At 35.9% G+C, this 15,794-nt stretch overlaps 1 long non-coding RNA gene across 1 annotated transcript; it reads right to left on the bottom strand.

Moving 5' to 3' along the window:
- Window positions 1–12,551: 12,551 nt before the first annotated feature.
- LOC127171231 (uncharacterized) lies at window positions 12,552–14,501 on the bottom strand. The gene is made up of 4 exons (XR_007828480.1): window positions 14,463–14,501; window positions 14,031–14,181; window positions 13,146–13,241; window positions 12,552–13,036 (listed from the first exon to the last, which is right to left on the bottom strand). It is a non-coding gene; the product is annotated as an uncharacterized LOC127171231 (long non-coding RNA).
- Between the last annotated feature and the right edge of the window lie 1,293 nt (window positions 14,502–15,794).

Here is a 15,794-nt window from a genome sequence, read left to right as displayed (position 1 = left end):
TGCATTTTGGAAGTTCAAAATCGGGGCACCATAGCTGAATGCTGAAACGGTAAAACATGCTGAAATGTTTTCCTCAAAAAAAACATAATTTCTTTACGACTGAAGAAAGAAAGACATGAACATCGTGGATGACAAGGGGGTGAGTACATCATATGTAACTTGTTGTTCTGGAAGTGGAGTTCTCCTTTAAGTAGCACAGGTTTATTTGTAGCAATAGCTAACAATACATTGTATGGGTCAAAATCAGCGATTTTTCTTTTATTCCAAAAATCATTAGGATATTAAGTAAAGATCATGTTCTAAGAAGATATTTAATAAATTTACTACCATAAATATATCAAAAAGTAACTTTTGATTAGTAATATGCATTGCTAAGAACTTCATTTTGACATCTTTAAAGGCAATTTTCTCAATATTTTGATTTTTTGTTTTTTTTGCACAATCAGATTCCATATTTTCAAATATCTCAGCCAAATATTGTCCTAGCCTAACAAACCATACATCAATGAAATGCTTATTTATTCAGCCTATAGATTTGGAGAGCTATAATAAGCCCTTCACAAATTGATTAAAGGCCAGTCCACACCAAGCACGGTAACTACAATAACTCTGCTTGCATTTACACTAACACCTGGCAACCTTCAGTTTATTTCAAGTGTACCCTGCAGTTTTGTTCAACAGCTGGAAAAAGTTCTTCTAAAAATAATTCCAGTGATATTGTTCCTCTGTGTTATTGTTATAGATGTGGTGGACTTTGGTCTCATAGAGCACTTCTTAAAGAGGTCATGAACCGAGAAACCAAAAAAAGATATTTTGACATATAAGAGGTCTTTGTACTATAGGAAACATCCTGTAAGTTTCAGAACTCAGAACGTTCTCGTTAGTCTAAAAACATCTTATATTGAAGCCAGTCTGCCACTCTGCCAACTCTGATGTAAATGTGTGACGAAACTGCCTCTGTGAAAAACTTTGTCCTTTGTTGACTTCATTTTACCATGGACTCATTTACAAACAAATCACAATTCAAAGTGGGATTTTCTGAAAGATTGAAACTAAACAACACTGACTGTATTGGATCTGACAGTAATGTCGCAATACAGTAAAGTGTGGAACTACCTTTTTTGTGTGTTCACTATTGCATTGTCTGTTATTACAGATAATTTGATGAGTACTGAGTATTTATGCATTTTTAAACTAAATCACAGCAGTGTCCATCTGTGAAGAATGTAGGCTGTCAAACATACACAACTGTTAGCCAGTCATAGCAATGGGAGTTTTTTACTTACTACAATCTGCCATGCCAGTTCAAACAGAGCGTTCTGATGAGGGAGGTTAAAAACAGGACAGAAAATAGCCTATTACTTCTAATGTTTTTTGATGTTAAAATCTTAATAACATTATGAGTCCTCAGAGAACAGTACAAAATAATAAAAAAGCCAGTTTACGACCCCTTTAAACCCTAATAGTTATTGTTATCGACCTTAATGTAAGAAGACTTAAAGGCATAGTTCACCTAAAAAAGAAAATTCAGTCAAAATTTACTCAGCCTTATGAGCTGTATGGCTTCATTTCTTCTGTAGAATATAAAAGGAGATATTATTTAAAAAAAAATATATATATATATATATTTTTTTTTTTTTTTTGGGCTATCCCGACAGCTGGCACAAGCAATGTCACATGAGAGCTTGTGTAATTTGTAATATTACAGTTTTGAAAATCAAATACAGTCAAGTGTGGACTGGTGGTCAGCCACAACATTAAAACCACCAGCATCAGATTGAGAGCTGGGGAATTTGAAGGCTAAGGCAACACCTTAAACCCTTTGTCATGTTCTTCAAATGCTTCCTAAACAATTTTTGCAGTGTGGCACGGTGCTCTATCTTGCTGAACGAGGCCACTGCCATTAGGGAACACCATTGCCATGAAGGGTCTGCAACAATTTTTAGGTAGGTGGTACATGTCAAAGTAACATCCACATGAAAGCCAGGACCCAAAGTTTCCCCAGCAGAACACTGGCCAGAGCATATCTACCTCCGCAGACCTGCCTTCTTCCTATGTACGTCCTGCTGCCTTTTTTTCCCTAGGTAAACACACACATGCCCCTCCATCCACCTGATCTAAAAGAAAACGTAATTCATTCAAGGTGTTCACTGTTCTATTCTATTAGCAATTTGAGCTAGTGTAGCTCTTCTGTGTGGTCAGACCTGACAAGCCACGCTTCACTCCCCACATACCTCAGTGAGCCTTGGGCATCCATGACCCTTTTTCGCACCACTTTTGTTAGGTACTAATGGCTGCATAACAGGAAGACCCCACAAAATATGCCATTTTGGAGACGCTCTGACCCCGCCGTCTAGCCATCACTGTTTGGTGTTTTTCAAAGTCACATAATTTTGCCTATTTTTCCATGTTCCAAAACATGAAATTAAGGAACTGACTGTTTACTTGTTGCCCAATATATCCCACCCTTGATCGGTGCCGCAGATACTAACTAGATGAAAAAGTTTGTCAAGACAAACTTTAAGTTGGCTTGAGAAAGCCGGACCAGAAAGTTTTAAGTTTGGATGGCTTCAGTCCTAAATAGTTTGAAGTTTAAAGTAGTTTTAAAAGGTTAAAGTTTGAATGCAGTACCCTGTAAAATATAAAAAACACAATTTGTTGAGTCAGCTTAAAATAATTTGTTACCCTGCTGCCTTAAAATTTTAAGTTCAGTCAACTCAAATAAGTTTAGTCAACTTGAAATGTTAAGTTGTACTAAGTAACAACTTAGATATTTGTGTTTGCTAAACTTAACAGATGGGTAAGTAACCCAGCTGCCTTAACATTTTAAGTTGATTCAAATCAAATATCTAAGTTGTCACTTAGTATAATTTACCATTTCAAGTTGAATAAACTTTTTTTGAGTTGACTGAACTGCCAGGTTACAAATTATTTTAAGTTGACTCAACAAATTGTTTTTTCACAGTGTATGTCAGATAGATAGATAGATAGATAATAGATAATTAACATGTTATTATGATTGTTACATTAGCAACATTAACATTAACAAGTTACTAGCATGTTGCTAGCACATTTTTAACATGATTAACAAGTTGTTAGCATGTTGCTAGTCTGTTTCTAACATGATTAGCAAGTTGTTAGCATGTTTCTAGCATGATTAGCAGGTTGCTAGCATGTTTCTAGCATGATTAGCAGGTTGCTAGCATGTTTCTAGCATGATTAGCAAGTTACTAGCGTGATTCTGGTTGCTAGCCATAGATAGATAGATAGATGAGTTTGAATGAGTTTGAATGGATTAGAAATACAGTACATAGAAGGGAAGCTTGATTGAGTCTCAAGGGATTCTGGGAGTTTTGACAGTTGGAATTTGAAAAGTCTTGGCTCATTTGAACATTCCGTCAATGTAAGTCTATGGGATTTTTCCCAGATTTAATCATCATTTTTAGGAAAACCGTGAGTCTGATCAGTTAGAAAAGATATAGCACACCCAGTCAGATCAGTCTGAAGATCTGGGCTGAGTTTGTAGAGTTAAAGCTCTAGGAGGAGTTAGAGTTGATCACTTTAGTCTCAGAAGAATAATAATAACTATAAGTTTAATAATTGACCTATTGTGTCCAACACCAAGCAAAGTCATATTCAAGATACTGCAAATGTGGGTGCATTTATTACTTGCATAGTGGAGGGCCTCCCTAATTAAGTTAAATTGCCAGCATGTGTTTTAATAAAATACTGTCCCAGAGTTAAGCCAGGCCTGCTGTTGTGATGTAAAGTTGGACTATATTTATCTAGGTCGTACAGTGTGAGCTTTTTCTGCCAGACGAGTGGCATGAGCTCACTTGGCACCAATGGTTGGTATCATCTCCTCCCAAACAAACACATGGCTCACAGACCAAGCCCCTTGATGGACTTTATTCCGGCAGGTGTCCCATGTCAACGATTGTGGCGGGACGCGGGGAAGCACAAGGTCATTGCAGTCGATGGTCATGTGACAGGAAAAGGCTTCCAGGAGGACACATCATGTCCTGTTTTTACTAAGGCTGCCAGAGTTGTGAGTGACAGGCAGTGGTGTTATTATGGGCAGTACGGCACTCCCCTGTTCAGCACAAATAAGAGTTATGCTGCATGCTGATCTATTTATACGGCAGCGGAGCTACTGAGGTGTAAGTGGAAGTAGGAGATCTGCAGAAATGAGAGCTTTTGTGACAGGATGTCAAAGTCTCTTTAAGACAAGTCATTTTACTAAGCGGCCATCTTTGAAATGCCTCTCAAGCATGCAAGTGCAGCTCCTGTCTCTCTGAATGGGGAAACATCAGATTCTTCAAAACTGTTCACTAAGCTTATGGTTAAATTTTATATTTGAAAACACAGAAGAAATTTGACAACAACATTGTCATAAAGTTTGTTTCTTGTGTTTAGATGCTGAGTGCCTGTTTCTATAGAAACAATTATCTGTTTGTAAACATGGTTGCAGAAAACCCGGGAGAGATAATAATAGCCTTTACGGCTAGACAATTCCACGGATGTGGCACAAAATACTTAGATTTAAAAAGAGTATAGATTATATTGATTAGATGTCATTTTCAAAATGTTATTCGCATATTACAAGAGCTTGTCACCCCGCGATAAGCACTGTTATTCAACAAAATTAATGTTAGATAGTGGGACAGTCTTACAGATCCGAAAGAGGGAGGACGTTTTTTGTGTGCGGTTCAAGTGGCAGTCTATGAAGCCAATGAATAAACAATAAAAAAAGGTAAACTTGATTTTATATTTCAAAATTCTGACTTTATTTTTGCAATTACAAGATTATATCCCCCAACTCTAGAGGAAAAACAACTCATCTTTCTCTCATTTTCCCTCAGCTCAGAGTTATTCCACAATTTTTTCCCCCCTCAGAATTAACAAACTCACTACTTTTGTCAAATCGAGTTATAAAGTCCGAATTAGGAACTGGCATTTGTGAGAAAAAAGTCAGAATTGTGAGATAAAATAAAAAAAATGCAATGTAAAAATGTTAATAGTAATTGGTTTAAATAATAGTTCATGCTGTAACTGTAGGGCTAATACAATACATTCCCTATGAACAGCATATGTGAATATTAGATCTATTGTTTAAATCAAATTTATGCTTTAAAAGTAATCATAGCAGTTTTCATCCATAGTATGTCCGTTAAACGTCTGCGTTTAACTTCAAATGGCATCTTTAACTACAGTATTCTATAAAAATGAGTTGCATTCCGATTTTGACATCAAAAGGCAAAAAAAAAAAAAATTCCTCTTATTCCATTGATTTTACCTGTTTACCTCCACTGGTTACCAGTGTTTTTCTGCAACCACTATGAGTGCACAGCTGCAAGTGACATCACTGTGACGTCACTCAAAATTGATCTATCCACAAGTTTCCGGGGGGCGCTACTGTAAAAAAGAACGTGGGTACAACTTCCGGTGAGGCAGCGGACATGGTATACCAATGGTATTTTGTGTGCTAATTAGCGAAGAGACTAAATGTTTTTAGACCATTATTTACTTTGTAAAGATGCACACCTTTATGAGAGATGTCATTATGTTCTTATGGACAACATCCCAGCAAACAGGGGACGTCCCTGGACGTTGCAAACGTCCGTTTTGGTCCGCAGTACATCCGCTTTGTAACGTTCGCTGGCGGACGTTCGGAGGACGTCGGTATTTGGTCTACTTTATAACGTTTGATCGTTTGAGGATGTCCGGATTTGAGTACATTTTCATTGTGACCATTTAATGATTACATTTTTAAATACCCAGTCATACAAGTAATATAAAGAATACAAATTATTTCAGGAAAATTAAATATATGCCATATGCAATTAATATATGTGTACATCATTCTTCTATTACATCATATTGATATTCGTACTGGTATTTAATGGCACTGTTCAGTGGGTAAATTAATTTATCTGAGTCAGAAATTCAACAAACAAACACACACATGGTTAGGCTTTTATTTGTGCATATAACATGGATCAGTCTATGGAAATTGTGGTGAATGATTCTTCGACGGAGCTTCACAGGCTTTTGGCTGTTTTATTTTTTACCAGATTGCGCTGTTTGCAACACTCTCGAAGCTTTGAATCTTTTCCCAAAACAGTTTACTTTGAACCGGAAGATGCTCCCACTTTTGACGCAAGGCCTCATGGGGCGTAGGAAACTTGTGGATAGGAACGGCAGGTGAGGTGACGCGATGACTTTACTAATCAACGACTGGCTCTTTCATTTAGAAGGTGGGGCTTATTCGACATTCTGGGCTTTTCACTTTCTCCCATTCACTCCATAATAGGAGTGTCCTAAAGTATGTAAATAAAGTATATAAAGTCTTTGAGGATGTGTTCAACTGACATTTCAAGCTAATTTTATAAGATAGTAAAAAGCTTTACTTAAAATATAACGTGATAAAACGGAAAATATGCCAGAAAGACATTCTGAGAAGATAGCAGTCTTTCAGACACACAAAATAATTGGCATGGTCACACCAACTGGTGTTTTCAATGTCAAAAAGTCAGTTTTTGGTGGACAAAGTCAGTTTTAAATCAAGCAGCTTTCTGCTGGTAAACACCACAAATCTGTGTGACAAACTTGTAAAATCTTAGTGGAAAATGTTGTCCTCACACAAAATTCTGATTCTATGGATTCTTTTTGAAATGACTGGATTATGATTGTGAAAATTAGCCAAACAACAAAAAAATATGAGAGCACCTTTAATTAGGTGAAAGATTTTAAATAGCATGCAGCTTTCTGACCCTGCATAGACAGCAACGCAACTGACACATTCAAGGCCCAGTAGTAAAGACATCGTTAAAATAGTCCATGTGACATCAGTGGTTCAGCCATAATTTTATGAAGCTATGATGAGTGAAGTCGTTATTTTTGTTTTCTTTGCATTCAAAAAGTATTATTGTACTTTCAGAAAATTACAGTGGAACCACTGATGTCACACGGCCTATTTTAACAATGTCCTTATTATCATGAATGACAGAATTTTCATTTTTGGGTGAACTATCCCTTAACTCCACTTAACTGCACTGTACTAGACACAAACAAAATCATACGTTTTTTTGTTACTCCCGAAGAGACGTTTGAGGGGAGCGTGGGAAAGAAACAGAAGTCATCCGCTCTGTCAGAAGTCAATGTATCATCAGAATTATTATGAAACTCAGATTTCAAGGTAAAAAGCTAACATTTAAAAAGAACCTTACTGAGAGGCCACAATATTTATTTTGCACTGGGCTCAATGGGCAGTAAACAGCCATTTAAAACAACACAGCAACTGCACAATAACACGCAAAAACCAATTACAGCCCGTTAGCTACCAACCATAACAATGTGCTAAAACCAGTATGAACATCCTAGCAACAACACTACAAAGCAAGCCTCTCAGTTTTCCTAAAAATATTAACATGTAGCTGAAAACTTAAATAAGCGGTTATTCTGGGGGAAAGTTCTACTTGTTTTAGGTACCAACTCTTGGAATGTGTTTATACATCCCAAACTGACAGCACTCTTTGATCAGATTTTTCGTTGATGATGAGTGTTTGCCTTGGTAGTCTATGGAGTGAGTTCAGCCACATTGAGTTTAATCCATGATGAATTAAATAATTTGAGAGGCACCATACTGTTAATTCACAAGTTTATTTGTGGCACTGATTCATTAGGGTGAGCAGGGTGGAGAAATGTCATAATGTTAATTCATAGCGTAATAATGAATTTTAGTAGTGATTAAATTGAGATGTCATCACAGTCATAGCAAACTAATCTATTTTTTAAATTTATTAGTTTAATGTCATTACAAAATCAGCATAAAAACACATGATTGTATCTGATTTGTTTAAACATCCAACAGTTTGTTTAAAACATAACGCAGTACGATTTGCATGGAAAAAAATTCTGACTATTTTTGTACAAAAGTTCAAAAGAGTAATGTCACAAATTGAAATATTTGATATGTGACCTGATGAGTTCTATTCCAACATTTCTTTTGTTTAAAAATATCCAATATTTTCAGACTTCTTCATAAATGTAAAGTAAAAATATTAGAGCCCTTTTGATACCACAGCTGGTGTTTTCCAGCATGTGTCCCTTGCGGGGCATCCAGCTGGGGGCGTCCTACGTTGGGCGTGCGTATTGGAGCCAAAATTAAACCAGGGCGGGTTGGGACGGAATGGAGACATTAAATACTTTCACATTTGGGCGTGAGTTTTGTTTCCAGATAAATGGCCATTGCTCTCCATGAGGGCACGACTCCCTGCTTCAGGAGCACTGGAATGTGGTCTCTCTGTTTTTTTTCTGTTTGAGTGACGCAAAGCACGCCGAGGTTACCCCACCTATTTGAGTGTGCTTGTGAACTTTGGCACCTCCCTGCGTTTGAAATGCATTATGTGTGTGGATGTTTTCCCTGCACTGCACGTTGCACAAATCTGCTTAACATTTCAGTTCAAAAATCCAAATTATGTACAAGAGAGATAAATCAGCGGCTTGAACAAGAAGAACGGGCTGTTTTGTGAAGGCACGTGCAGGTATGACAAACCCTCTTTTTCTTTTTGAAGAGGCAGCTTTTTTCTTTCTTTTCCATCAGTTGGAGTTGGCCAGACTCCAATAACTTGTCCCATTGATCTAAAGCGAAAACGACCCCGAGCGCACACACAGCTGGCCGAGCGAGAGAGCAGGCGGATGTAAAAACATTTTTTCACCCTCGTGGGTTTTTTTGTTTGGGCTCAATCCCCAGTCCTTTCAGGGGACATAAAGAAAGTGCTGCCCTCAGCAGGGTCATCTGGGATAGAGCCGCGGCAGAGGCGAGAGGCAGACTATAGGTGGCGATTAGGCCCTCTAATGTGTGATGAATCCTTTTAGAATCACATGATATGAACTAATGTCACCATTTAATTATAAAACAACAGAGAGCGAGCTGAGGGAGGAGGAGTTTGTGTTGGAGGGGGATCACAGTGACCAGCTGTACTAAAGTGAGAATCGCCAGTGTGGATGATCACCACAATTCTCACATTTTTATTTCTACGTGAGCTTTAAAAAGCATGTTTTGCTTATGTAAGATGTCAGTCGGAATTACACTCTTGGACACCTGTTGTCCCATCCAGCTCAACTACAAGAGCTTATTTGTGATGATGTTAAATTTAGGATGACCTATGTTGTAGAAAGCATTGGGACTACCAGTGTAAGAGCATACAGCCCATTTTAAACAGAACAACAGATTTCTGTCCGCATGCACATTGTGACTGAAACACAGATTCAGTCGGATTCACTGTCATTTTGTCTTTAGATACTTCCTCTTGTTTAGCATGTAAGCGTGAGTCCAGACATTCTCTCTACTGAACTAGAATGGTGCTGGAGTGTGTTCACAGAGAGGTCTGTGCGCCGTGCCTTTGTCTTCTGGGTCATTCTACAATGGCGGTGGCAGATCCTCTTAATTTCAGCTGGCAAAAGGTCAAACTGCAATGCACATAATTCCTATACAAATACCAGGCCCCACTTTATATTAGGTGTCTTTAGATATTTTATACTTAATAATAAAACAATGAGTTGTTAGCACAGTCAGAAAATAACTTTTCCATTAAGGGGCAATATTTGGGCAATTTTTATAGTCACATTATTATAATAAAACCATATGTTGTCTTTTACATTGTTGTCAATAACAATAGACTGTTTAAAATTGTATCTAAATTCTAAATATAAAAAGGCAAAAGCTCATTGGGCTGCAATATTATGACAAAAATCATTATTGTAGATTATTGCTCTTTATATTGCAATAATGATTATTAATATTGATATTGAAAACAATATAAAATGTTTTTGTTTCATTTTGGGCACTACACATTCCGGCTTCATAGACAAACATTGGCGTAGCTAAGTCTAGCACAAGTTCTCCAAAACTCCCGTTATAATCACTGAAGCTACGAAATTAATCGTTTATTTACATCGTTTCTGCATTGTGTTGTTTATGATGAGGGAATTCACAAGTATGCGAGCTGTGGTGTTTTCAGCGCTGACTAATCTAAGCGCCTCCAATTGGCCAGTGCATTCCTAAGTTCAACAGAAATGCATTTTATTGGTTATAAAGCTCAACGCTACACAATACAGCACGTAAAAGCAATCTGATGTAGTGTGTGCGAATCTAAATGTAATTCCGCGAATTGACACTTTTCATTCATTTTCAAATTTTGTTTTAATCGTGACAGCTGTAATGTTGATTAATTGTGCAGGGGCATTTTTTGCCCTTTTGTCTTGAATTTATGGGGCATTTTTGTTCATTTTTCTGGCATTTTTGCCACAAGCCAACCCTGGTTGTTAGGTACCTATTGTGTACATGTTGAATTTATACCACCTGAATTTATATATTTATAACGCTTTTGCTTTTGAGTTGGGACACAGGTAAAGTTAGGGGCAGGTTTGGTGGTCTGATTAGGTTTAAGGGGTAGAGGGTCAACAATGTAATTATAGACTACAGAAATTAATTACACGTGATTACAGGATGGTATTTTCAAATATGTGACCCAGGACCAGTCATACGGGTCAATTTTTTTAAAATTGAGATTTATACAGCATGTGAAATCTGAATAAATAAGCTTTCCATTGATGTATGGTTTTTAAGGATAGGACAATATTTGGGAGATACAACCATTTGAAAATCTGGAATCTGAGGGTGCAAAAAAATCCAAATACTGAGAAAATCGCCTTTAAAGTTGTCCAAATCAAGTTTTAAGCAATGCATATTACTAATCAGAAATTAAGTTTTGATATATTTGCGGTAGGAAATTTACAAAATGTCTTCATGGAACATGATCTTCACTTAATATCCTAATGATCTTTGGCATAAAAGAAAAATAGGTAACTTTGACCCATACAATGTATTTTTGGCTATTGCTACAAATATACCCATGCTACTTATGACTGGTTTTGTGGTCCAGGGTCACATATATGTACAATGTAAAAACATATATGTACACAGTAAGTGCTTTGTATTAAATGATCAATTTAAATACATAGTATTAAAGCACATAGTACTTGTACATAGTAGTTAAGGTCACTTAAATATAAAGTGAGTCCCAATACATTATATGATTTTAAACACATTTGAACTGTAACTTATAGTATATACTATCTTACAATTTTTACATATTTGTCATCTTTTCTTATGTTACTGCTCTAGAAAAAAAAAAAAAAAAAAAAAAAAACACTGAGTCATTTCTCAAAATATTCTCTTTATGTTCCTACAGGTTTGGAACAACATGAGAGTGAGTAAATGATGACAGAATTTCCACTTTTGGGTTAACTATCCCTTTAACCTGTTATTGAACTGTCAGTGGTGTTACTGCTTTTTATTATACTGAAAGCAATAAATTTAAAATTGTACAATTATTTAAAGGAGACATCAGATGCTAAATTCACTTTTACATAAAAATGTGTCAGCCTACAATGATAAGAAATCCATTCACTCCTTTTTTTAATCCCCCCAAAAAACTAAACAGTCTAAATTATCAAGCCGTTTTGATTTTATGAGCAGTGTGATGTCATATTGCTCAGGCCCCACCCACGACCACTGACGGATTGTCACGTTTAAGCATATTTCCTCCCTCAGCCAGTTGTACGGTGTCTGCCATTTTCTCCACACTCAAGCATCTGTAGTGACAACAATGTCTTGTAAGTAGTGCAGGTGTTCTGTAGTTGGATGTAAAAGTGAACATTAGAGTCTTAATTTTCTCCTGACATCAAAACCACTGAAGACGCAGTGGATTAGTTTTGTTTTTGATGATAACGCACCAAATACAGGACGAGAGGGGTGTGGTGAGCAATAGCTCATTATCATTTAAAGAGTCATGCACCAAAACGGGTTGCTGTCAACAGAGCTGTTTTTGACTGGGTAAAAAGGTGTTTTACACAACCATTGAGGAATTTTAAGCAAAGTATGTTGCAGACATTTCATGAAGACTCTAAAGAATCAAACCAGCTTGTGGAAAATGGGCAACTGATGTCCCCTTTAACTTTGTTTGCAATGAGATAATGGAAATAAAGTAATTGGCACTGAATGGCACCACAGTTACAGTACACTGTAAACCCGGATAAGTTCTACTAACTTAAAAAAATTGAGGCAACTGATTGCCGCTATTTTTTTAAGTTTGCAAACTTAAATATCATCAGTAAGCATATAGCTACTTACTTTGAGTACCTGTAAATTATAAACAAACATTAATTTAAATCAAAATATATATTTAGTGTTTTGTTCATCTTTACTTTAGTGCAACTCAAAGTTTTGAGTACTGACAACTTTAATTATTTCACTTAATTAAAATATCCCTCAAATATATATCAAAATTTTTAATTGATCTAAACTTAGTTTAAGGAGCTTTAAGTGTTATTAAATCAAATTATATAATTTACATAACTTAAATTGTAGTAGTAATGTTACTTAAATATTTTGTGGCAACTGATTGCCTTGTTTTTTTTAAGTTTCCTGTACTCAAATATCTACATTTTACAACTTAACAGTACAAATTACAAATCTGAAATCATTAAACAAAGTACAAAAATTTATTATAAAACATGAGACATTAAAACAGTTCTGTGCAATAAAAAGGCACACCAGCTCAAATAAATTACATTAAAATATTACCTTAACAGCCATTATGCCAACAAAAACTGTGACCACAGTTCTGTGCAACAAAAAAAGGCATACCTGGCATGAATCAGCAAGTCATTCTTTAGAGCCAGCACCCTTGGCTTAAGTTTGCCATCATCAAGACCCAAAAGAACCTTCTAAATAAACTCAAACGTGTTGGCCATCTCTTTTGGATATGAGAGATCCAATGCATAGATTAAGCCAAACATCAAAAGGAAAGCATCAGAGTCTCTGAAGGTTTGTTATGACAACTCCATTCTCAAGGATGATCAAAATCTTCTCTGTATTGTACCGAACTGCAATGTCTGGGAGTTCTCGGATGACTGTCAAAAGGGCAACTGATGAATCAACATCTGGCTCTTCTGAATCATCTTCAATCTGGATGTAAAAAGTATTGAAACACAATTACCAAATGCTATCTTACCAGTGTGAAAAAAAAAAAATGCTGAAATATAATCCTAAGAAATATGCAGAATAAGTGACTTACCGTGCATATTTTAAAGAATTTTGAGGTGTCTTCTCTCAGATACACAGGAAGTGCACAGAGCGCTGTTGTTCGCCTTGTGTGTACATCATGTTGATCCTTAAAGTTCACATTGAAAACAATGTTAAAAGTGGAACACACACGTTTTAGCCAGCACAAAACCAAACAATGCTAACTTGACACAGAATGAATGCCAAAAAGTTGATCAAGGCATAGATAAAACTCTTAAAGGGACAGTTCATCCAAAAATAAAAATTGTGTCATCATTTACTCACCTTTAAGTTGTTCCAAATCTGTATAAATGTCTTTGTTCTGATGAACACATGATGATATTGAGAAGAATGTTTATAACCAAACAATTATTGGACCCCATTGACTACCAGCATTCTTCCAAATGTCTTCCTCTGTGTTCATCGAAACAAAGTATAGTAAGTTATACAGATTTGGAACAACGAGCAAGTAATTCATGACAGAATTTTCATTTTTCTGTGAACGATCCCTTTAAAAGTTTTTTTTTAATGTATTTTAAATCAACGGTTCTCAAACCTGTCTGGAGGACCCCCTGCACTGCAAATTTTGTATGTCTCCCTCATCTACACACATGATTCCATTCATCAGCTTGTTGTAGAAACTGCAAGAACTAAATTGGGTGTGTCTGATCAGGGAGATATACAAAATGTGCAGGGCAGGGGGTCCTCCAGGAAAGGTTTGAGAACCACTGTTCTAAATTAAATACAAAAATTCAGAAAATGTTTACTCATCACTTAGTACATGATAAATCCAAGTCATAGTTAGACTTATATATTTGGATCAAGTGATAATATTCAGTATATACAGTCAAAACAATGTCTGTTGAAGCATTAAACAACAATAATACCATGATAATACCTTTAAGTCATAAAAGTGCATCAGCAGTTTTTCCAGTCTTCGCTGCTCTCTGTCGATATAAAGTCATCAGGCGAAAACTGTGGCGGTCTAGCTCTGCGTAAAATGTGTTTGTTAAATTCTGGTTGGTAATGCGCTGAAATTCAGCACATACCTGAAACAGAAGACAAGAAAAGCATGTCACAAACCGACTGAATATATTAAATACATTTTTAAACACACAATTAGAGTTTATTATATCTGTGATTCCAAACGTAGAGCTGGCCAGCATCCAAGGATCTCTTTCACTGGTGATGGACTAACTTTTGAATAATGACTATGCTGCAATTGAATGTGTGTGAGCAAGTGTGTTCTGGATTGAAATGAGGCTGTACACAGCTTACAGTCCCAAGCCATCCCTCTAATTCACCAAACAAAAATCTAAGACAAATTTACCTGGAAGTTGTCCCAATTTTTGTAACTGTAACTTTCAACTTGCTCAGCAGAGAGATAAAAAAAAAAAAAAAAAAAAAAAAAAAAAAAAAAAAAAAAGTTGAAATTAAACCTAAACTTCAGATGCAATAAATAAACATTTAATTCAGTATTTTATTTATTTATTTATTTTTTTTTTTTTTACAAATTTTTATATTTTGTAATAGAATTATATTTGCAAGAATGTGTGTCTCACCTTAGGAACTGCAATAGGAACAACGTGGACTCAATAGGCCTGTGAAGTTCAAACTAGTTTTATGCATCAAAAGGTCGAAGAAAAGATAACACAAAGAAAACTAATTTTCATCAAATGATCTGCAGCTGACTCCACCTATACAAAAATACACACATTTTCAGAAAGTCCAAACTGTAAGACTGCATATGTACTGCATCATTTAATATCCTTTTTTTTTTTGTAATATTCTTTCAAAACAAAAGACAACCTTATTTGGTATTTCTTAAAAAATGTTGAATTTTAACAGGCAGTGACAATCCTAAAAACATAATGCCAATGAAATAACCTTTAACTTCAGATTTACGTAAACATTTAGCGTCAACGGGGAAATTTCATTAAACAAAATCTATGTTCGTGTAAGGATTATGTTACAAAAATGTTCGTGTCTCACCTTGGGAACTGAAACTGCGGGAACAGCGTGGACAGATGGACCGGACAGGCCTGTTAAGTTCAGACTACTTTTATGCATCAAATCGTCGAAGAAAACTATCCATAACACAAAGAAAAAAGATAGAACACGCACTTTCACCAGATAACCTGCAGCTGACTTCACGTATAGAAAGAATACACGACTTAATATGTTTAAAAATGTTCATGTGCGCTGCATCATTTAATATCCTAACGTTAGAGAAATTTAGATATGCTTGTACACTTTTAACTGGTAGCTCTATTCTAAATATTCTGAAAAACTGTACACATTAACTAGAAAACCTAACGAGCGTGGATGGTGTGAGTGTAGCCGATACCAACTATAAATAGACGGCAACATTATTTGAAACAGCTGAATACTTGCATATGTTTGTAGACATCCAAATAGAGCGCGAACTTCTGTGCATCTGTTTGAAACACGCCTGAGTGCACGTTCAGCGATGACGTCACTTTTTCGTAAAAAAAGACGCCACTAGAGGGCGTATGTTTGACATTAAAATATTTGATTATGGTTGAATCTATTTTTCAAGTTCCCTAAACTCATAACTTTAGTGTAGTTGTAAAAACTAAAACTAAAAATTACTGTTAACTTAAAACTCTGATAGATGTTGTGTAAACTGAAAAATAATAGT

This window comes from Labeo rohita, chromosome 9 (assembly GCF_022985175.1).
Source record: "Labeo rohita strain BAU-BD-2019 chromosome 9, IGBB_LRoh.1.0, whole genome shotgun sequence".
Classification (NCBI taxonomy): domain Eukaryota; kingdom Metazoa; phylum Chordata; class Actinopteri; order Cypriniformes; family Cyprinidae; genus Labeo; species Labeo rohita.
This window is presented reverse-complemented; position numbering and strand designations above follow the sequence as displayed.